At 44.1% G+C, this 24,074-nt stretch overlaps 1 protein-coding gene across 2 annotated transcripts in view; it reads right to left on the bottom strand.

The window, feature by feature from the left end:
* The window catches only part of LOC126327485 (uncharacterized), a 34,432-nt gene extending 10,915 nt beyond the window's left edge, over nt 1–23,517 (bottom strand). The window contains exon 1 of one of the 2 annotated variants that reach the window (XM_049995891.1): nt 23,369–23,517. The gene's annotated coding sequence lies outside the window, so the exon portion shown is untranslated. The other variant, XM_049995892.1, reaches the window with a different exon arrangement.
* Between the last annotated feature and the right edge of the window lie 557 nt (nt 23,518–24,074).

Here is a 24,074-nt window from a genome sequence, read left to right as displayed (position 1 = left end):
TTGTGGCGGTGGTTGGTTTTGTTGGGTCCAACTCCGCGGACATCAGCACCTGTACAAAGTCCCAATTTTTCACACAATCCAGTTTCTTTCCTCAGTCCAATTTAGCCACTGTCACGAAGAAGATGTTGGTAAAATGATGAGGGCAACACGTAGTCCCCGAGCTGGGAAAAATCCCCAACCCGACCGGGAATCGAATTCGGGACCGCGGCTGAAATACCCACACAGAGATGCGAGGAGAGCACCCACTATCCCTACCAATGCAGCCTTATGCACCTTCACGGTCAGGTGCAGGGGGGCATTCCACTACTGTGAAGGACAATGCATCCGCCTATCTCTACACTTTTCCAGAAGGGATGAGTAAGCCATCGAAAAGTCGTCGTTTCTTAACGGTGTCACCTGGCTGGAAACCCGAGGTCTCTTCACCATGAGTAGTTCCTTAAGTCAGTAAACGGCTGCACGATATAAAACAAAATTTAAAAACTGAAAAGGGAAAGAATTGGTGATACAGCTATTACCTGAAACAGTAATACAGCAAACGCAGAACTCGAAAGATCTATCGGGTATCACCTCAGATAATCCGGCGACAAGCGACGTAGTACAATCCTACAGCCAGGAACACTGTGGCATAATTGAGGAAGCGGTAAGTTCTGACCAGGCCATAAGGCTTAATACTGCATTAGCAGCAGCAATGGCAGAACACAGACAGAAATCCACGGGTGGTGCGATATGAGACTACTTTCACAGAATGCACAGTTAACTAACAGGAGTCAGACAGCCCGGGAGGAAGTGCTATACCTCTTCCCTCGGTATCGTTCCCAATTAATGGAAGACGTCGAAGCATTTTAGAAATGTGGTGCTCGAAGTGATGCCGGTTGTTTCCATCATTATTAGTTACGTAAACTTTCTGAAGTGAAATAACATTGGATATGTAGCAACAATGGAATATTGTGCCATACCGGGATTCGAATCCGTATTTCGTGGTCGTCACGAGCAGTAGCTCGAATATCGTGGCAGGTAAGTAGGTACCTCGGAATAAGCACAAATTCTGATTAGAGTAAAGATACAATATAAAGTTTCAACTGTCATTACATACTCCGTACTTCGCAGGTGCAGTATACCTCAACAGTTTGCAATGGTACCACTAAGTGTCACTGCATTCTCATTTATTAGAATGCCATCCATCATCACTCTGATCGGAGACAGTGCTGCGTCTCTAACTAGTCCTCGACGGAACATTAAAGACTTCATTTCCTTCTTGTGTTACCTCATACGTCAGTATGATGCAATTTTTCAGAAGGATAAAGCTCGTCCAAACATGTCACGTACCTCTGAACGGTCTGGGTGCTGATGTATACTATCGTGGCCAGAAAGATGCCAAGATCAGTCCCTGACTGAACACGTAAGGGACCAGCTCGGTCAAACTCCGACCTAGTATCTGCAAACGGAATATCGAGAATCAGAAACCTCGTGCATCAGTTTGACTCACGAAAATGTGCAACGGCCTTAGCACACCATTCCCAAAAGAAACAGTACAACCAACCACACCTATCCTTTCAAACTGTGAAGTTTCGTTTCATTTCCTCCTGTATGCTTCACTTGTCTGACTTTCTTGTCTGTCTAGTTTGTTATCTCATGATAAAGACGTTTGCTAGTAACATTCATTCATATAGTGGCAAAGATTGAAGATTGTAGTAAGGAAGGCGAATGGTCCACTTAAATTTATGTGGAGAATTTTAGGAATGTGTGGTTCATGTGTGAAGGAGATCGCACATATGGAACTACTGCGATCGATTCTTGATACCTCACGGGTGTTTGGGATCTGCAACAGATCGGATTAAAGAGAGGCATCGAAGCAATTCATAGGTGGGCTGCTAAATGTTTTGCCAGTAGGTTCAAACAATACCTAAGTGCTACAGAGACGCTTCGGAAACTCAAATGGGAATTCTTGGAGGGAAGGAGCCTTTCTGTTAAAGGAACACTCTTGAGAAAATTTAGAGAACCTATATTTTAGGAGGAATGCAGAATGAGTACACAGGGCCCCCTCCGCCAAGCACCTTGACGTGGCTTGCGGAGTATGCATGTAGAGGCAGGTGGATGATGATCAGTTTGTGGGGTGCTCAACTGCGAGGTGGTCAGCACCTGTAAGAAGTCCAAATGTTCAATCATTCCAAATCAGATACGGTGACGAAAGGTGATTATTTTGAAGACAACACCAACACCCAGTTCCCGGCAGGAAATATCCCCAATCCGCTGGACATCAAACCCGAGACTCCTGCATCCAGGCGTGAATGTATGGATGTACATTGTGTATTTTCTTATTGTTTTAGTCAGTAAACAATTTGGATATTGCTTAGTTGCCAATGTGACTGCTGTCTCTCTTACACACAAAATATATATATATATATATATATATATATATATATATATATATATATATATATATATATCCACTGAGAATGACGTGATACCTAAACTTATTTACTGGCTACCAGTCATAAATAAACTATATGACATTTAGCAGCAAACGTGCTTGGCATGTGTTAGAAACCAGTGTATTTAAGATGCCACTGACGGTTATGGGGGCCTGATACTTGTCCAAGAACACGTATACAAAAGTAGGTTATACCGGGTAGCTTATGTCGCTGGTAAATAGACATTTTCTGTTGAGAATGTGTACGTAAATTTCTGATAAACTGTGGAACTATTCTATAGCCTTCAACTTTTGTTTCGCCGACGAACTGAAAAGAGAAAACTGATTAGTGCTGGCATACCGAAAATCATTTTTTCCCTCTTTCCATATTTGAGCTGCAGACGAAATGACAAACGGTAGTATGAAGTGGGCTGCGCCTTGCAGTGCACACCAGCTTAGGCAATGCGTCCCCCTACCCCGATGAACGTTGTATTGTTGATAATGAGAACGGGAGGAGCGATCTATCAAAGTGGGCTAAGAGGGTGAGGGGACTGGGGTTGGGTGAAGGGTGTTTACTCCGCAACGCACACTGTCCCCAATTACAGATATGGGCTATGAAGAAACAAGACGAACAACGCTACTTGATGTCTGTGGTAACTGCCAACAAGTTCTACGAAATGCAAAACGAAAATGTGATGTAGTCTGACAAAGGAAACTGCAGGAAAAGAAAATTGTGTGTTTTGTTTGAGCTAGACAAATTGACTATTGTACGACTGCAATGCAGTACTTGAGGGTGTGACGGGCGACCAAATGAGTTGTTTCTGCCTATGCAAGAAATGAGCACAATTTATTCCTCTTAGCAAAATGGAATGCATTTTTAAATAGAAGTTCGACTGCTGCAATTTTACATTCTATTTATGTATTTCTTTTTCTCCCTTTACTGGTAGGATCGCGAAAGGAACTGGCTGATTACTTTCCAATCATCTCCGCCCCTACCTCATAGGAAGGGTTCCCGCTTGACAATGGGCTTAAGACACCAGAAATAGTCTCAAAAAATTAAATATTAAAATATAATAAAATGTGTAGCTCTGCCAAGTATTTTTGAACTGAAATGCCTTATCAGTTTCTGATCCACAAACAAAATTTTTACTCCACAGGAACGGAGAGTATGAATCACTACGTGAAAGAACTGTGACCCAGACCAGCATTACTCCGTATCAGCGGTGTCGGTAAGGAAGAGAAGAGAAGAGGGGGCAGGGATGCGGGCAGTTAGCAGTTTCCCCTAGTGAGACTTCAGTAAGTTTACAAATCTGAAATATGGTGGCCAGGTGTGAATAAGACTTCCGCACTGAGGAATCCTTACGAATTAAGTATGTATATTTATGTTTGACTTCAGGAAAAAATGTCGAAAACCTACTATTTTTTCGTGATACAATTGCAAGTTACCAATTTTCTAATTTTTTTCTGCACTTGTACTGTGAAACGTTGCTTCTTGCCAGATTTCATGATTCAACTTCAAAGGTTGAACATCAAAGTTTTCTTGAGTGAGTTTGCGAATATCAAAATTATGCCACAGATGGCCGATACTTCTGTGTACAATGACGCAGAAGCTTAAACTTTTACGCTGCCAAGGGACTGTGGACTCTGCAAATGACCAATCTCATGTCGATATGTCGATTCGTTCCTTAGAGAGTGTGTGTGTGTGTGTGTGTGTGTGTGTGTGTGTGTGTGTGTGTGTGTGTGTGTGTGAGAGAGAGTGTTTGTAGCAATCGGACACCGAGTGAGTGACACAGTAGTTAGCGCACTGGACTCGCATTAAGGGAACGACGGTTCAAACCTGCGTCCGGCCATCCTCATTCAGGTTTTTCGTGATTTCCCTAAGTCGCTTCGGGTGAATGGTAGGATGGTTCTTTTGAAACTGTACGTTCGACTTCTTCCCCCATCCTTCCCTAATCAGTCGGGACCGACAACCTCGCTGTTTGGTCACATCTCCTGAATCAACCAAGAATCGGACGGACAGAAAGTGATCCAATAAGCGTTTTTACCTAATAAGGTATGGACCCCTAATGACCAGTAATCGATGGATACGGAATTTTATGACCGAAAATACCTCAAAAAGTATGTCTAAAATGAACTGAAAGTATTGACAAAATCACGGAAATAGCATACAAAAAGTAGTAAAGTAACTTCTAACGTGAACTAGAATAATGGAAAACTCCGACCGAATTTTGAATTGCAATTATCAAAATGGTAGTTAATTTAAAATCACTGTTTTCTCTTAATAAATCACGTTCTCTACGACATCTTAGAGCTTTTGCTGTATTCGACAGTCTTCAAAATGAAGGAAAGTCTTGTTAGATCAGGCAAGCTTGTAGTAGTAAAATCGTTCACCATTTGATGAAACATTTGATGCATGCATTGATAATGAACTTTAGTTTCAAAACGGGTATAATAGAAATGACGAACGAATTTCGAATTTCACAAATCGGCGTCAAGGCCGGTCCACACGGAGCGATCTGCGGAAATGTTTGCATGTTACGATGTTCCAAATCTTGAACGTTTACACAACACGGTTTCATTCTGCTGCTGGTACATCATCTGCATATCTAGGAAAGCAGCTATCCTCCCTCGAGAGATACTTCAGTGTAGGTCACCAACTGATAATGCAGGGGACTCCGCTGTACTGTGTGTTCTCAATAAGGCTTAAAAAAGCTAATAAAGAGACAGAGGCATGAAGAACGATGCAAATATTGAAGACAGTGTCAAGCGAGTACAGGCTATACTTAATTGACCAGCTACACAGTCAAATGGACATCGAGACAACTATCTTTTTACGCTTATACGTCCTTATATTGTGGTTGTTTTTGTTGTTGTCTTCAGTCCTGAGACTGGTTTGATGCAGCTCTCCATGCTATTCTATCCTGTGTAAGCCTCTTCATCTCCCAGTACCCACTGCAGCCTACATCCTTCTGAATCTGCGTAGTGTAGTAACCTCTTGGTCTCCCTCTACGATTTTTACCCTCCACGCTGCCCTCCAATACTAAATTGGTGATCCCTTGATGCCTCAGAACATGTCCTACCAACCGATCCCTTCTTCTGGTCAAGTTTTGCCACAAACTTCTCTTCTCCCCAATCCTATTCAATACTTCCTCATTAGTTATGTGATCTACCCATCTAATCTTCAGCATTCTTCTGTAGCACCACATTTCGAAAGCTTCTATTCTCTTCTTGTCCAAACTATTTATCGTCCATGTTTCACTTCCGTACATGGTTACACTCCATACAAATACTTCCAGAAATGTCTTCCTGACAAATCTGTACGCGATGTTAACAAATTTCTCTTCTTCAGAAACGCTTTCTTTGCCATTCCCAGTCTACATTTTATGTCCTCTCTACTTCGACCATCATCAGTTATTTTACTCCCTAAATAGCAAAACTCCTTTACTACTTTAAGTGCCTCATTTCCTAAACTAATTCCCTCAGCATCACCCGATTTAATTTGACTACATTCCATTATCCTCGTTTTGCTTTTGTTGATGTTCATCTTATATCCACCTTTTAAGACACTGTCCATTCCGTTCAACTGCTCTTCCAGGTCCTTTGCTGTCTCTGACCGAATTTCAACGTCATCGCCCAACCTCAAAGTTTTTATTTCTTCTCCTTGAATTTTAATACCTACTCCGAATTTTTCTTTTGTTTCCATTACTGCTTGCTCAATATACAGATTGAATAACATTGGGGAGAGACCACAACCCTGTCTCACTCCTTTCCCAACCACTGCTTTCCTTTCATGTCCCTCGACTCTTATAACTGCCATCTGGTTTCTGTACAAATTGTAAATAGCCTTTCGCTCCCTGTATTTTACCCCTGTCACATTTAGAATTTGAAGGAGTATTCCAGTCAACATTGTCAAAAGCTTTCTCTAAGTCTACAAATGCTAGAAACGTGGGTTTGCCCTTCCTTATTCTAGCTTCTAAGATAAGTCGTTCCAACATTTCTACGAAATCCAAACTGATCTTCCCCGAGGTCGGATTCTACTAGTCATTCCATTCGTCTGTAAAGAATTCGCGTTAGTATTTTGTATTTTGCAGCTGTGTAATTTTCACATCTCTCAACACTCGCTTTCTTTGGCATTATATATTACAGCAAAAAACTTGTATAAAGATATTAACTTCACGACATTAATGGTTCATAGCAACATTGGGACTTTACAGCAACCATTGAGCGTAACAGTGTTCACACATGCCAACCTGTATTACCTTCCTCAAGAATGTTTCCATTAAGGCACTAAAAGCATCTCAGTCAGGTAAAATATGAGTTGTGATAAGCTATAGACAACATTCATTCACTTCAAGACATGTTCTGATCTCGACATATTCTAATAAACCACAGGATTTGCAAGTGAGGCCTCACTTTCTGCAAATACAGAAATTTTCAATTCCCTATCTGAAGACTACCAGAAACCTGTTATAAGATTTTGCACCAGAACACAGAACCCCATTCTCAACTCTATATAGGAATTCATAGTTTGTATACAAAGTTTTAGTTTTAACATTGTACACCTGACTAACTTCACTGTTATGAATCACGTATTCCATTGCGAATTAACACAGAAGTTTAAGAATCCCTTTGTCCGTGGAGATCCTGCCTGCAAGATGTTCCTTATCAACTCAAGAATAAATTATTTAATGTTCTCTACACTAATAAAAAATTATAGCACAGGATAGTACTGAGAAATATCATGCTATCAATCCCTTATTCAAGTCATAATGATAGATTTCTAAGCGCATAGGAGCAACGGCGCCTGTACCGCGGTGCAATGGGTGGCTAGTTCTCAAGGAAGAATAGAAGATATCTTGTAGCCAGAAAATTATTTAAAAGTGACCATTATGCAGGTTTTTAACATGGTCTTAACGTGAACTTTTTGCGGGTACTTAACGTTGCTACTCGTCATTCACAATATCAAAAATACTACAGACCCACAGGTACAAACTATACTCTGAGCGCCCTTACACAGGAGCCTGAACTAAAAATTTTGGTTAAGTCTGCAACGACTTTTTCATAATTACTGTTTTTCTGTCCACCGTAGGGTAAACTGTTCGTTCTACCGCTCGTTTTCCTTATTAGAGATTTACAAGCTGTCTTCTACAAGCATTTTTGACTCCTATATATTCAAGTACATCCAGAAGCTAACTCCCTAAAGCACTGACGCGCATCAACCATCTTCGAATTTAATCTGCACACAAAGTTGAAAACATTAGACTGAACAAACAGAGAACACAAATATATTTTGGGCGCTAGATCTGCGGACGTTTCCCATCCACACACAACGATCTGTTTGATGGTATGTGACATACGCCCACAGATTTGAGCAGTTTTGCCCAAACATCCAACTTCCATATGTGTAAGCATCTCGTAGCCGGACAAAATATTTTGCGTACGTGCTGCAGTCTTTCTGCGCAGATGCGGTATGTGCAGAAACATCGTTGGGTGGGGATCGACCTCCACGGTTGGTACAAACTCGATATATTTGTTTTATCAAGCACACACTGTGTTAACTTCAAGAGGGTCCATTTCGGAAGGGGGAATTGAGAGCGGTGCAACAATCGTGACCCCTTCAAAGACTGTCACAGGTGAGGAGCCGCGTGGGACGGAAAATGCCACGTCCGCCTTCTGCAGTGCTGGCACCATGAACTGCATTTAAAGCTTCCGCAAAAGCAGAAATCGTGCAAGGAAGTAAAATAGCTTAAGCGTTGTTCTTAAACAAAACTGAAATCGTCTTACGTATTGAGATGCTTAATAAAGGTCATAACAGCAGCAATTTTATACACTTATCGCAAGAAAAGGAAACAGCAAGAAAGACAGCGAAGTACATGTAAATAACAAAGCACACAACAATGGGTACCTTACAAAAAAATGGCTGTAGCGAAAACAAATTACCAGCTAAAGCCATCCAACTTTTACCGACATCTGGCGATTAGCGTCGAGGGACGACGGCCCAACCATGGTAAGACATGCTGTACGTTACGAGTTAACAGTAGTAAATAATGTGGTAATTACAAGCAGAATCAGCACACATTTATGTCCAACACTTAAGAAAACATTCTATTGCAAAATTGTTACGTTTTTCCTACAGGCACGTGCCGTGTTTTGTGCTTGCAAACAGCAAAAGAATGAGTTATTTGTGTCTTAAACCTTAACACGAACAGGAAAAGAACTAAGGAAAATTTTAAAAGCAGCGTCCTTGAACAGCTACATACTATACGGTAACTGCACGATGCAAAATACAAAATTAAATTAACATTTCTGTATCTATAATGTTCGGTATTTTACTGCTTACCAACAGTGGGTAGCTTAGAGAGAAAGATTACACTTCAGTCAACTCTGAGCATTACTAATAAACTCTAATATAAAATGAAATCAAATGCAGGTGCCAGTCCACTGAGTGTTTAAACTACAGCAAATGTAGGTGGTACCGTTAAGGAGGAGAGCCATTGTGTTAATTCCGTCTCTAAAACGTTTCCCTTGGGATCGAATAAGTCTCCCGAACGCTCGCAAGTCACTAGTTACGCCCGTCCTCAAAAATCTCCAATGGCCAGTGGCAGTTGATATTTACTTCAATATTGCATTCCAGTGTATGGCGTTAGCTGTCCAGTCATTGACTGATTAGTGATTGACGATTTGCGAGATATTTATGGCCAGAACTTCATAGGCTGAAATGGCGATTACTTGGAAACGAGTTGTCTCAATCCATTAGTAGCCACTAAGGCCATCTGAGTTTCCACGCAACGTTCCTGTCATACTAAAGAGTTCCGAAAGTACTGGTTCCGGAACCTACGACAAGAAAGATAAAAGCTGGTTGCCAGCATCCTGTATCATTGGAGGAATGGCGGAACCATGGGATGTCCGCTTCACCAGCAACTCAGCATGTGAATTTCGTCACTACCCTGTGTTGCGTCGCGCTTGCAGTTTCTTGATCTCTGAAGCATCGTGGGGCCATTACGGAGACGCACACTCCAAACTGAGGCACTATCACTTAAAACAATCAATTACAGTTACTACACAACCTAATTTTAGACGTTATTGTTAGTAGCTTTTAACGAAGCTTTCACTGCACTGTAAGTGAATTTGGAATTACATTTTCCCGTGTACATATTAGTCTCAACTTTATCTTCGGTAAGAATAGAAGCTGAAACAATAAATTAAGATTTTTGTCCAGCCAGGGCGTTAACCTGAGCCTCCTGCTTAGCAGGCCGACGAGATAGCAACTACACCACTGTAGCACTTTTGCTACCACTGTTGTACGAACTATCCAAGCCCAGTGCCCCCTCCCCCCTCTCCCCCCTCTCCCCCCTCTCCCTCCCTCCATCCCTCCGAACACAAACTTCAATTTAAATCTTCAGCTAATTTTCCCTTCTCACATCGTCACTGTTGCCAAGTCCCTGTGTCATTGGAATAGGATCCCAGATTTCTACATGTTAAGCTGGTAACAGCAAACACGGATTCCAGTACCGGCTGCGGCACAAATGTTAATTTATTGCTTCAGCATGTCCTTATCGAAGAGAAAGAAAATTTCAACAACTTTATAGAGTTGAATGTAATGATATGTCTTTTTTTATGATCTGTTAATTTAAATCCTATTGTCTTATACAATTAGATTATGGACAACCAACATTAAAATTCATTTCTGTGTTGTAAAACGATTTTCAGTGTTGGTTTGGTTTGTGGGGGTTAAAGGGACCAGACTGCTACGGTCATCGGTCCCTTTTTCCAAATACTAAAAACACCCACAGAGAATAAAAACGATCAACAGACGATAAGAGAGACGACACAGAACAAGAGAAACGTAGACAAAGACCAGACAAGACGAACTAAAATCACAGAGAGTATGACGGTGGTTGGCCGGCCATACAAACGAAAGGGGAAAAGCCAACCACCGAGAAACACATGAAAAAAAATCTGACAAATCGTAGGCCATAGGCCAGAATCAACACAAAAGCTCACACTTACATTAAGCGATAAAATCCCCCTGCCCGAATAAAACACAAAAGTATGTCCGCTATGGAAGATTTGTCCGATAAAAGCGCAGAGAGCGTATCAAGCAGCGCAAAAGTCTGCCTGAGCACAGTGAAAAGGGCGCAACTCCAACAGAATATGGACCACCGTCAAGGACGCCCCACAACGACGAAGAGGGGGATCCTCACGACTCGGTAAATAACTGTGCGTGAGTCGGGTGGGGCCAATGAGGAGCCGACAAAGGACGACTGATTCCCTGCGGTTGGGTAGCATGGATGACCGCAAAACAGTAGTCGGCTCCTTGATACGCGGAATTTGTTTGGCACGGGCAGGTTGCGCCAATCAGTGTCCCATAAATCGAAAACTTTGCGGCGTAATAGTGCCCGCAAATCAGTCGCCGGGAGGCCAATCTCCAGAGATGGTGCACTGGTGGCCTCTTTCGCCAGGCGGTCAATGGTTTCATATCCGGGTATCCCAACATGGCCCAGCGTCTAAACAAAGACCACAGATCTGCCGCAACGGGCAAGAGTATGCAGGGACTCCTGGATAGCCATCTCCAGACGAGAACGAGGGAAACACTGGTCGAGAGCTCGTAAACCGCTCAGGGAACCGCTACAGATAACCAAGGACTCACCTGAGCAGGAGCGGATATACTCTAGGGCACGAAAGATGGCGACCAGCTCAGCAGTGTAAACACTGCAGCCAGCCGGCAACGAACGTTGTTCGGAATGGTCCCCTAGAGTTAGTGCATAACCGACACGACCACCAACCGTCGAACCGTCGGTGTAGACAACGCCAGATGCCTGATACGTGGCCAGGATTGGAATAAAAGCGGCGTCAGAAGGCGTCCGGAGGGACTGAGTCATTCGGGCCATGTGCCAAGTCGAGTCGAAGGCAAGGGCGAGGCACACACCACGGGGGTGTACGCAGAGTGGCCCGGAAAGGAGTTGGAACAGGGAAATACCCAAGCCAGGAAAGAATCTATTTGACACGTACCCCGATCGGACAACCCAACTGGGGCCGACGTTCTGGCAGATGAACGACTGACTGCGGGAAGAGGACACGATAATTTGGATACCCGGGCAAGCTAAAAACATTGGCAGCATAAGCAGCCAGTAATTGTTGGCGTCGTAACGGCAGTGGAGGGACACCTGCCTCCACAAGTATGCTGTCCACAGGGCTGGTTCGGAAGGCACCAGTCGCAAGGCGTATCTCGCTGTGGAGGATTGGGTCCAGCACCCGCAACGCAGATGGGGATGCTGAGCCATAAGCCAGACTCCCGTAGTCTAGACGGGACTGGATTAACGTCTGGTAAAGCCGTAGGAGAGTAGATCGGTCGGCGCCCCACCTGGTGTGGCTCAGGCATCGCATTGCATTTAGATGCCGCCAACACGCCTGTTTAAGCTGCCGAATATGAGGCAGCCAAGTCAACCGGGCATCAAAAACCATCCCCCAAAAACCCATGTGACTCCACCACTTTAAGAAGCTCGCCGTCAAGATAAAGCCGCGGCTCCGGGTGAACAGTGCGTTGCCAGCAGAAATGCATAACGCAGGTCTTGGCTGCGGAAAACTGAAAACCATGCGCTACAGCCCAAGACTGCGCCTTACGGATTGCGCCCTGTAGCTGACGTTCAGCAGCTGCAATGCCAATAGAGCTGTAGTAAAGGCAGAAGTCGTCAGCATACAGGGAAGTGGAGACAGTATTTCCCACGGCCGCAGCGAGCCCGTTAATAGCTATTAAAAACAGACACACACTGAGAACAGAACCCTGTGGCACACCGTTCTCCTGGACTTGGGAGGAACTGCATGAGGCCGCGACGTGCACGCGGAAGGTACGATAAGACAGAAAATTGCGGCTATAGATCGGCAGAGGGCCCCGAAGGCCCCATCCATGAAGCGTAGAAAGGATGTGTTGACGCCATGTATCATACGCCTTCCGCATGTCGAAAAAGACAGCAACCAGATGCTGACGGCGTGCAAAGGCAGTACGGATGGCCGACTACAGGCTCACCAGATTGTCGGCGGCAGAGCGGCCTTTACGGAACCCACCCGGAGACGGAGCCAGAAGGCCCACAGACTCCAGTACCAAATTAAAGCGCCGGCTCACCATCCGTTCAAGCAACTTGCAAAGAACGTTGGTGAGGCTAATGGGACGGTAGCTGTCTACCTCCAAAGGGTTCTTCCCCGATTTCAGAATGAGGGCAAAAAGACTTTCCCGCAATTGCGGCGGAAACTCACCCTCGACCCAAATGCGGTTGTAAAGGTCGAGGAGGCGTCGCTGGCAGTCCACTGAAAGGTGTTTCAGCATCTGAGAGTGGATGCTATCTGGGCCAGGAGCTGTATCAGGACAAGCGGCGAGGGCACTGCAGAATTCCCACTCACTGAATGGAACATTGTACAATTCACGATGGTGGGTGCGAAAAGAAAGACTCCGACGTTCTATCCGATCTATAAGGGAGCGGAAGCACAAGGGGTAGTTGGCAGAAGCGGAATTCAGAGCTAAGTGCTCTGCCAAGCGGTTTGCAATGACATCCAAGTCAGTACAAACTGCTCCAATTAGTGAGAGCGCAGGGACGCTGACAGAGGTCCGATAGCCAAAGAGGCGGCGAATCTTGGCCCAGACCTGCGATGGAGTGACATGGAGGCCAATGGTGGACACATACCGCTCCCAGCACTCCTGCTTGCGTTGGCGGATAATGCGGCGGGCTCGCGCACGCAGCCGTTTAAAGGCGATAAGGTGTTCGATTGAGGGATGTCACTTGTAACGCTGGAGCGACCGCCGCTGAGCTTTAATCGCTTCAGCGATCTCAAGCGACCACCAATTCACAGTCCGCTGCCGAGGGGACCCAGAAGAACGGGGTATGGCAGATTCGGTGGCAGTAACGATGCCGGTGGTGACCGATTGAACCACTACATCAATGTCATCCTTAGAGAAGCTCAATAGCGGCAGTGGAGGAGAACAAGTCCCAGTACGCCTTATTCAGAGCCCATCTGCTAGGGCACCCAGAGGACTGACGCTGTGGTAGTGACAGAAAGATCGGAATGTGGTCACTACCACACAGGTCGTCATGCACTCTCTATTGGACAGACGGTAAGAGGCTAGGGCTTCAGATCGAAAGGTCAATGGCGGAGTATGTGCCATGCGCCACACTAAAACGGGTGAAGGCACCATCATTCAATATCGAGAGATCGAGCTGCACCAATAAATGCTCAACGATGGCGCCTCGACCTGTTACCACCGACCTACCCCACAGATGGTTATGGGCGTTAAAGTCGCCCAGTAACAAGAAAGGAGGTGGCGATTGGGCTATCAGAGCAGCCAGGACATGCTGCGCGACATCACCATCCGGTGGAAGGTAAAGACTGCAGATGGTAACAGCCTGTGGCGTCCAAACCCGAACAGCGACTGCCTCTAAAGGTGTTTGGAGAGGTAGAGACTCTCTGTGAAGAGAGTTCAGGAGATATATATATATATATATATATATATATATATATATATGCAGACGCCAACAGACACCCTTTCACAAGCTACCTGGTTCTTATAATGACCCCGGTAGCCACGAAGGGCGGGGGTTCGCATTGTCGGAAACCAAGTTTCATGAAGAGCAATGCAGAAGAAAGGGTGAAGACTGATAAGTTGGCGGAGATCAGCTAGATGGTGGAAGAAACCGCTGCAGTTCCACTGGAGGATGGTGTTGTCCATGGCTGAGAAGGGCGTGGCGGGACTGGGAAGGGAGATTACGCCGCTGGGTCACCTGCTGCCTCCGATTTAGCACCTGTGATAGTGCTTTCCATGGCGTCTGATGGACCGGCGAGATCGAGGTCCTCAGCGGACACCAGAATCTCCACCACATCCTCAGACGCATGGCTGCCACCACGATTTCCTTGGGCTGAGAGCTCTTCTTGGGTTTCTCACGCCGTTCCTTGGGTCGCACCGACTGGGAGGGCATCACCGATTCAGTCTCCGAGACTGAGAAGGATCGTGAAGCCCTACGACCAGCTGATTGCGGGCACTTACCCCACTGTCGGTCGTCAGCCTTCTCGCTGGCGGAAACCTGGGAAGGGTGGGACCCAAGGGACCCCTTGCGAAGCCGAAGAAGTTGGACACTTCTCCGGCTTAGAAGTGGGATGGTGTTGCTCCTGAGGTAGGTGGCGCAGGAGCAACCCGGTGGGTAGAGCCTCCGACTGGCGAGGGGGCAGGAGGAGTTGTACTACTCGTCGATCCGGCCAAAATTGGAGAAACAGACGGGGCTAGCACAGGTGTCGTAGCAGCAGCGTAGGAAGATGTCATTCTCACAGGATGGAGTCGGTCGTATTTCCTTTTGGCCTCAGTATAGGTTAGTCGGTCCAGGGTCTTGTATCCCATGATTTTACGCTCTTTCTTGATAATTCGGCAGTCTGGCGAGCAAGGTGAATGGTGCTCCCTGCAGTTGACACAGATGGGAGGCGAGGCACATGGAGTATTGGGATGTGATGGGCGTCCGCAATCTCGACATGTGAGGCTGGAAGTGCACCGAGATGACATATGGCCAAACTTCCAGCACTTAAAGCACCGCATTGGGGGAGGGATATAGGGCTTAACGTCACATCGGTAGACAATCACCTTGACTTTTTCCGGTAATGTATCCCCTTCTAAGGCCAAGATGAAGGCACCGGTAGCAATCTGATTTTCCTTCGGACCCCGATGAACGCGACGGACGAAATGTACACCCCGGCGCTGTAAATTGGCGCGCAGTTCTTCATCAGAGTGCAACAGAAGATCCCTATGGTAACTAAGTCCCTGGACCATATTTAAACTCTTATGGGGTGTGATCGTAACAGCCACATCCCCCCCAACTTGTCACGAGCGAGTAACCGTCGTGACTGGGCAGAGGATGCCGTTTGTATCAGGTCTGACCCAGAGCGCATTTTTGACAAGCCCTCCACCTCCCCAAACTTGTCCTCTAAATGCTCGACTAAGAACTGAGGCTTTGTGGAGAGAAAAGATTCCCTATCAACCCTCGCACAAACTAAGAAGCGGAGCGAATAACTGCTACTGCCATCCGGAGACTTACGTTCCTCCCGCGGTGTGGCCAGGGAGGGGAACGTTTTCCGATCGTACTTCTGAGCGTTAAACTGAGCCCGAGAACGCTTAGAGACTGCTGGCGGCTGTCCACCAGCGATAGACGATGTACCACGCTTCATTGCGAGTCATCCGCCCTGAGGGCACCTACTCCGACCAAGGGCCCTCCCCATGGGCGTCACCCAGCCACGGCAAGAGCCACCTGCCAGGACGGCCATTGCCGGGATTCCCGATACCCCAGGAGGATAGGCATCTACTCCTTGGCATACGTGAGGTGTTAACGGCGCAGGCATCAGTAGAGCGATCCCTGTGTTGTCAGGGGGCTACAACCAACAGGGTACATGGCGGCCCCACCACAACGGACTGGCTACTGTGCTGGATGTTAGGTAACATGTGGTCCATGGTCGCCGTCGGTGCAGAAAGAGGCACTGCACAGTGCAATGTGTTATCTGCACGCAGAAAGTCATGCCCAAGAGATGGAGAGCGGACAGGACTGCAGTTAAACGGTGTTTAAGCTGGCGAAAGGTCTGATCGCAAGATGGACACAATGCACCAAGTAAGGCGCCCTTCCCCAATCGGCTCGCTCTTCGGAAAATTTTGAGAGATGGAGGTCAAACCCAACAGGGGACCATCATGTAAGGCCGAAAAGTTTGAGACTCCTTTTAGTTGCCTCTTACGACAGGCAGGAATACCGCGGGCCTATTCGAACCCCGGAACCCGCAGGGGGCGATTTTCAGTGTCAGGAAGACCTTTTATAGAGGGAATAGGGCTCATGATGAACTAACAAATTAACATAAGAGGTAGGGGAACTTAAAATCTGGGAATACAAAGAAAATTTTGTAGCTCAAAGGTTTTAATGACGTTAGTTGCGTTTGAGCTTTGAAATGTATCAATGGAAACAGGTGACAATTTGAGCCAGGCCGGGATTCAAACCAGGCTTTTCCTACCTTACGAGAGCGTTCGCCGTATATTCCGCCTCCATCGGAGTATGCTTCCCTTCCGACCGAAATTCCCAGCCTGTTACCTACCAATGAACCTTTTACTCTACACCCAGGTGTCTCTCCTTTGGTTCGTGTGACGCATTTTCTCTGGTGTTTCGGCATGTATGTGCAATGCAGTTTTTGAGGCGGGTAACTGGAGTCAGCCCAAACAAATCATGCTCTGCCTGTCTTAGGTAAGACACTCAGATGACAGAAAGCGTCGGTTAGTTTTTAGCTACAAAGAAAATGATTTTAAAGTGGAATTTTCGGAGCCCATTTGTCAAAGCAGTACAAAACAATATAGTGCGCTATTCGTTTAATCTATGTGTGTCAACAGAAACAAAGTAACACGAAGAATAATCAGCATTGCACCACAGACTGAGCAGCGCTGCTGCATATCGGTATCAGCGCTGTCACTGCTGGAGTACCGATTATTGTCCGTGTTTTACTGCTCCTGCTAACTCATATATCGATCAAAGGAATATCACACTGGACTAATCTGTGTCCACTCTGTCGAATGAACACGTAAAATTCCGCTTTCAAAGTAATATTGTTTGTATTTGGAAAGAAATCGACGCTTTGGATCGGCAATGGGCATTGAATGAAAGGCATGATGAACAGTATTTCTATGGGCTGAATCCAGATCTCCGTTACAAAAAAGAAATGCAAGTGTCCGCCGACACAGAAGAGAAAATGATTCTGACGGCCTTTAGGAGATATAGCCTGTATATAGGGGCCGTGGTGCTCTAATAGGTAAAGCAACAGATTGGAGCGCTGGAGTTCCAGGGTTTAATCCTAGGCAGGTGCGGGGATTCTTCCTCGTTCAACTCCTTCACCCCAAGACGGCCCCAGGTTCACTCATCCTGCTGTCAAAGTGAGTACGAGGGATATTTCCCTAGTTTGAAGGCCAGGCATGACGAGGGATGTCTTCCTAGTGCCCCAGCGAATAGAAAGGCTCCACCCTGCCTAGTCAGCTATATAATCGCCCTCCAAATCCAATGAATGGGGAAAATGTTTCGTCCCAACTCCGACGAAAACCTGCGGCCACACCTGGCCCGTACCCTCCCAATTTGCAGCCAAGTTGGCCCAGCGACACAGGATACGCTCTATACATTCATATAGGAGCTACGAGCCAAGTTCAGTTTTTAGATGACCAGTGAGGAATCGCTGGCCTTCTACAATTAAAGCACTGTCGCCAAACGACGAGAGAGTGTGTTAAATTCCACGATTGTAAGGATAAAAAGGAAGATTAGAGTTCAGATACACGTAGAAGACAATTTCGTCGAACCCGAAACACAATCTCGAAGGGTGGAACCACTGAGAAGGAAACTAGCTGCGCCCTTTCAACAGAAACAACCAAGTATTCGCCTTGACAAACTTAGGGAAATTTCTGAAATGCTAAATTTTGGTGGGTGGAGGAAACTGAATCGTCGTTCTCCCGAATGCGAATTCTACGTCTTCGCACTAAGCCATTTCGAATACTCTACTGTACACAATTCAGTCTGTCAGCAGATATAACAGTGCTCAATCCGCTGCAGAGCAGTTTCGGGCAGTTTGACATAAAAGTAAGATAAAAATACTAAAAACTTTATATAAGTCTTTTTACACTTTTGGAGATCAGAATTCTTTCATCAACTGTACTTATATTTTATTTACTCTTGCGAATGGATTTATAAGAGTGGACTCATTAAGATCTATCTATAGAAATTAAATATCCGTAGTCTTATAGAATTATCGCACACACCACACTTTTGGTACGCGTATTGTGCCCGTAAGGCACCAATTTCCATTAACCATTCAGTCTACAGAGATATTTATAGACTACCGATTACGGAACCTCTTAATTTCAACTTTCATGTCTTTCTACACTCGTACACGTCGAGAAAGCATTTAAATGCGGCACAAGGCGTGCAGTGCTGCTTATTTTCCTCCACAGTGAAACCAAAAAACGTGGTAAACGCATTAATTCTGGAGCACCAAGTTGCCGGACTGTCCCCGATAAAAAAAGTTTAAGGACTTCTATGGTATATAGAAACTCAAAGCTAGAAATTTAAATTCTATCGAATGTTTTAAAAATAGAGTGTAGACCGCAAACATTTTTTTTATGGCAGCCGGTTTGGGCCAGTTATTGAACATCTTCAGATCCTCGTATCACGACGATAGGAGGTGGTAAAGACTGGAGTCGGTATTTTAACTCCATGAACGTTAACTGCTGTTTGGGTTAATTTATGAAATACTTTTTGCCAGACCGCTGTCCTCCATGATAATGTTCTCAAAACTTATCGAGTGAGTTTACGGGTTACTTTCCATGTGCACAAAAAGAAAATCAGGAAATTCCTCAGTCATGAATACTTTGCTACTGTGTGAAGTACTGCAGACAACGTCGTCAGCGGTATCAAAACCGTACACTTGATTCAGGCAGTCATTGTTGAATCTGTGTGTGTTTTCATGTCTCGTGGATAACAATGTGACAGCTATCCAAAATTTAGAAAGTGTCACAGTGTGTGGGGATGTATAGTGACTACATTGACTTGAGAGTGTGCATTCGATGTTCACTTTTGCAATTACATTGTATTTAATATTTTGAAAAGAAATTTAGTGCACTAAAAATGGAGCAGATGATTAATTGGAGAGCAGTGCAAAACTACTCCAAACACGATAAGAAATTCAAAACCGAACGAGTGATCATTAGCATATGTTGCACAAGGATGAGTAAATAAAATCTGCAGTGGCCTGCGTGATTTAACTATCTGAGCGTTCGCAGTATTACAGGGAAATCGTTATGTACCTAATTGGGGATGTCAGACCTTTTCCTCTTGAATATGAGTTGAGCACAATATCAACCGCTAAATTTTCCTCAATTTTATTTTGAATGTTGTGAAGTTCCCAACAGCCCCGAACCCATGGGAGCGGCGACTATCTTGTCTGAGCATCTGTCATTACTACTGATAGTGTTCTCTCACCAGTCAATTACGAAGACTTGCACTTGCGAGCCATTCTGAGTCGTCAAGCACTGCACTGGTGATCTCTTGCACGCACTCTGAAAATGCTACTGACGATCTAAATATGTGTAACACGTATGAAAATTGAATTCCTTTTCCAAGAGATACGAATATTCCCTTCAGTGGACAAGATCTTTTGACACAAACTGTAAAAAACGAAAGTAAATATCTCGAGTTACAGAACTTACAAAAACTGTGCAGAAACACTCATAAGTTAGAAAAGGGATTTTGTCTGCACATTGTGCCGAACTGTTTTAATGATGGGGATAAATTTGCAGCAACTACCTGTTTCTAGAGGTAACTAACGACACTATAAGAAGACTTTGGTCCAATTGCCAGTGTCCTCAAACCGATAGCGTTAATCATTACAACGTAAGACGTCAATTATAATTTCATTGTTCTTTATATAGCGCACGCTCACACACGCGCAAATGCTAGATCATCATCATGGCACAACAGAAAGCAAATCTTTAAGAAATTTGTTGAGAGCTTGGGTGTGGCCAGATAAGCACTGAGATCTAGAGTGCACTTCTGAAACGTACCGTAATTCCTAACTACAAGCAATTTGGTACATGTTCCGTTACGAGAGACGAAACTCTGACAACACTCATTTCCACATGAAGCTACAGACAAATTTCTCTCTGAAGCAATCGTGAAGAGCTCTTCAGCTTTAAATCACGAGGAAATGGCAACCAAACAACACAACTCAAGTTGGTGTGTAGAATCAATGAGACTGGCGATGTACCACCATACTTTAGGAAAAATGTCTACTGTGCAATTTCTAAGGTAGCAGCAGCAAGTGCGAAACCTAACCACAATCAGCTTAACACTTCACATCATGCATTCAGATTTGTGACTAGCAAAATGTACAGAAGCGTGAAAAGAAAACTGACGACCTGTTAGACGATACATTTGGCTTCAGGAAAAGTGCAGGCGCCATAGAGGCAGTTCTGATTTTGAGCTTAATAATGACAGTAAGGTCGAAGAAAAATGAAGTCATGCTCATAAGATTCTTCGGCCTAGAAAAAGCTTCTGAGAGTGTGAAATGGCACATCATGTTCAGAATTCTAAGAAGATTAGGCGTCAAGCTGGAGGTAAATGCCGGTGATACAGAATACGTACCATAACCATGAGGGATCAATACAGCTGAAAGAACAAAACGAAGTGCCAGGAATAAAAAGTGGTTAAGACAAGATGCAGCCTGTCGACCATAATGTCCAATGATGGAGATAAAAGTAATTTTCAAGTGTGGGACTAAAATCTTAGTTCAAAGAATATAAAAACAAAAGTCGCTGATGGCATTGCTGTTCTCAGTAAAAGTGAAGAATTACAGGATTTATTGAATATAATTAATAGTCTAATGGTAACAATAGGGATTGAGAGTAAGTCGGAAAAAAGTAGTGAAGTGTACTGAAATGAGAATAACGAGAAACTTAACATCAAAGGAAATGATCACAAAGTAGAGGAAGGTAAGAAATTTTGCTACATTTAAAGCTAATTAACGCATGACGGACGTAGCAATTAGGGCATAAAAAGCTGGCTAGCACAAGCACAGAGCATATCTCATCCAGAGACGTTCACTGGTATCAAACAAAGCAGACAATGTCAGGAAGAAATTTCTGAGATTGTGCGTCTGGAGAACACTATTGCATAGTCGTCAATCGTGGACAGCGGGAAAACCGGAACAGAAAACACACGAACAATGGAGAGATTCTCCTTAGAGTCGCCAAAGAAAGAAACATATGGAAACAAATAAGAGGGACAGGTTGCAGGACATGTGTCGAGACATCGGGGAATAACCTGAGAAAGCTGTAGAGGTTAATAGCTGTAGGAAAAGGCGGAGACTGGAATACATCAAGCAAATAATGGAGGGCGTCGGGTTCAAGTACTGCTCTTAGATGAAAAGATTTGTGCAGGAGTAGAATTAGTGGCTGAACCCATCAAACCAGTCTGAGGACTGATGGCTCATAAAAGGAATTAAAAATTATACCAGTAGAACTTTTCTCCTATTGGCGTGAACAACAGAAAGTGGTATAACTTGAGTGGCCTGTCAACAGCATGTTACATTACTCGAGAACAAAAACCATATGGAGTACCACCACTATTTTAGCAATTCTGCTGTATCTAAGGTGGGAACCTATTTTACACATTGGTTACAGATGTTAATCTACAGTATACATTGAACAAATGTGTCCTCAATCTACTTTTTCTGTAAATGGAGCTTTACACAATTTTAGTTTAGCTACCTCTTGATTGAAAGCTGATAGTGATTTAGCAGACGGTTTGTTCACTGGGATACATTCTGTAAGAAACCTCGAATTTCTGATAACCTCAATTGTTTCTGGGGCTGTCAGCGCTTCGCAGACTTCCGATTCACAGTAACAGAACTTCCGGTCCCCGATTTCTAAATGAAGTGTCGAAATAAACTTTCTAAGTGGCAAATCTCTCATCTGCTGGGGAATCAGAAAACAGTTTGTCTTTTCTTGCAGAAACTATTTCTATCCAAAAACTGAAGTTTTCTGACTCCACAGAATTACGCTGCTCAACCCAGCAATGTAAATCATGAAACAAATTAAATTACTTATTAACAACGTTCATAGTCCCGCTTAAGGGAACCGATTTGTTGTAAGTGCCAAAACGAAAGGTTTTGTTCAAGGGCTCCGTTTTATTTGAGATAATACGTGCGAGTTAAATAGTGGGTTTCTAGTCACCAATCAACATTTTCTACAAAAATTATATTTTTTGCTAGAGAATAAATACAAAATTATTCGTCACACAATCCACTTTTACTGTTGCATTCTCAGTGCCGTTGAAGTAATGGCAACAGCGTCAAGAGGTCGTCTTGCCATGCAATCAACCAAAATTTCTGCTGTTTCAGACGAAGTCCTGTATAACAGCATATTAGCCATGGTCTTTCCTGTTTTGAATACAATGACATTTTGTCATTCTTCTGGTTCATAGTAAGAATTTTTAATAGCTCTTTCGATATTTACGAGATGCTGAGCATACTGCGCTTCTAGACCTTACACGCCTGTTTCAGATTCAACAGCTTCTTTAAAATCAAAGTACTTAGTCCACCGAATGGGTTCATTGCATTACCGAACTCTACTTTCTTGAAACAATTTCTCCATCATTAACACTTCGTCTAGAGACAGCGAACAGTGCCGAGAACCTATCACAAAAAACGTGTGTGGAAAAATAGCACTTAAAACGTTTTGCATCCACATTGTTCTAGTAGTCGGTTGTGAAAATTAATATTAACATACATTTTACGAGAAGATTTCACGAGTTTTGGAATGCCAGTGAAAGGTTACATCGTTCCATTTCAGTGGTTTATAAATGTTTTCATATGACGGTGAATACAAACATAACGCTAATGTTAGACATATGACAAAATATGTACGGTCACTTAGCGAACGTGGAATTCGGTAGATGTAACCAATGTGGAAATCCTAGGCTATCAACATTAGGCGAACCACGCTGTATAACACTGAAATTTAGATGGTGCACTAAACTACCTTCTATAAGGGCTATGCTCATGTGTGATGAGGCAAGCATCGGATTCTGTGGAAACCAGGTGCGATGACTCACTTTACTTCAGACGTTCCAACAAAATATTTTTTTCTTACGTTTGCATTCATCTAACTTTGAGTAAAGTGTTTACCGCTATTTACGAGTTCACTAGTATGTTACGTCAATTAGTGAATTACTTGCGGCATTGTACCATTACAGAAACTGTTAAGAGCAAAGAAGTAAAATTTACTATAGCACTTGCGAATGTAGCTACAGACTATTTTATCAGTAACTGCTGACACATTAGACATGAAGACGTGTACTTGGAAATTTCCATCACGACTCTGAATGTATACTAGATTAACTACTAGACGTGAATAATCACCTGTTGTCGTTGATCCTCTACGCAGCAACATAAACAGCACTGCTCTTCCGTGTTACTTCGTAGACTCACACGGCCAAGAGAGACTAATGGCACCTCCTTGCGGCTGACGTCCGAACTGTGACTGCTAAACGTGTTATTGCGATAAGAGAAGTAAATAAACTTCGGCGTGTATTTGTATCCACATTAGAGTGAGAAAACATCGTCGATGGAAATGCTCTAAGTGGACTGACAACAGGTCATTGCAGATTGCTCTTTAAAGGAAGTGAATTAGGGTTTTTGGTTGAATATGGAAACAACAACTAGGTTATTTGGTATTAAAATTACCATCTGACTCTTGCATATTTGTAATATTACATGCTAAGTGGCAGCTAACTCACTAAACGGTTTTGTACAGATTCTCGCAAAGTCTGCTCCAACAACGGCCCTTGGTAAGTCATTACTATAATTAAACGGAAACATTTTACATGGCACTATGACCTTTTCTAAATCATCTAACGTGATAGTAGTGACGTCGAACAACAATGGTATCTACGATCCGTTGTCAGGATTTCGGTACTTTCTACACGACAATATACTGATAGTGTTAGTAAGAATGACGCCCCAAATTGTAGGCTACTGTGTACAGCTTACAACTACGTTTCAATGCAGAACTGACAGACTCATAGATAGTGGAGGAAACGATGTTTTTTTTTTAATTTTTTATCCA

This window comes from Schistocerca gregaria, chromosome 2, assembly GCF_023897955.1.
Source record: "Schistocerca gregaria isolate iqSchGreg1 chromosome 2, iqSchGreg1.2, whole genome shotgun sequence".
NCBI classification, from domain to species: Eukaryota; Metazoa; Arthropoda; class Insecta; order Orthoptera; family Acrididae; genus Schistocerca; species Schistocerca gregaria.
Note: the sequence above shows the minus strand (reverse complement) of the source record. Positions and strands in the feature narration are given on the sequence as shown.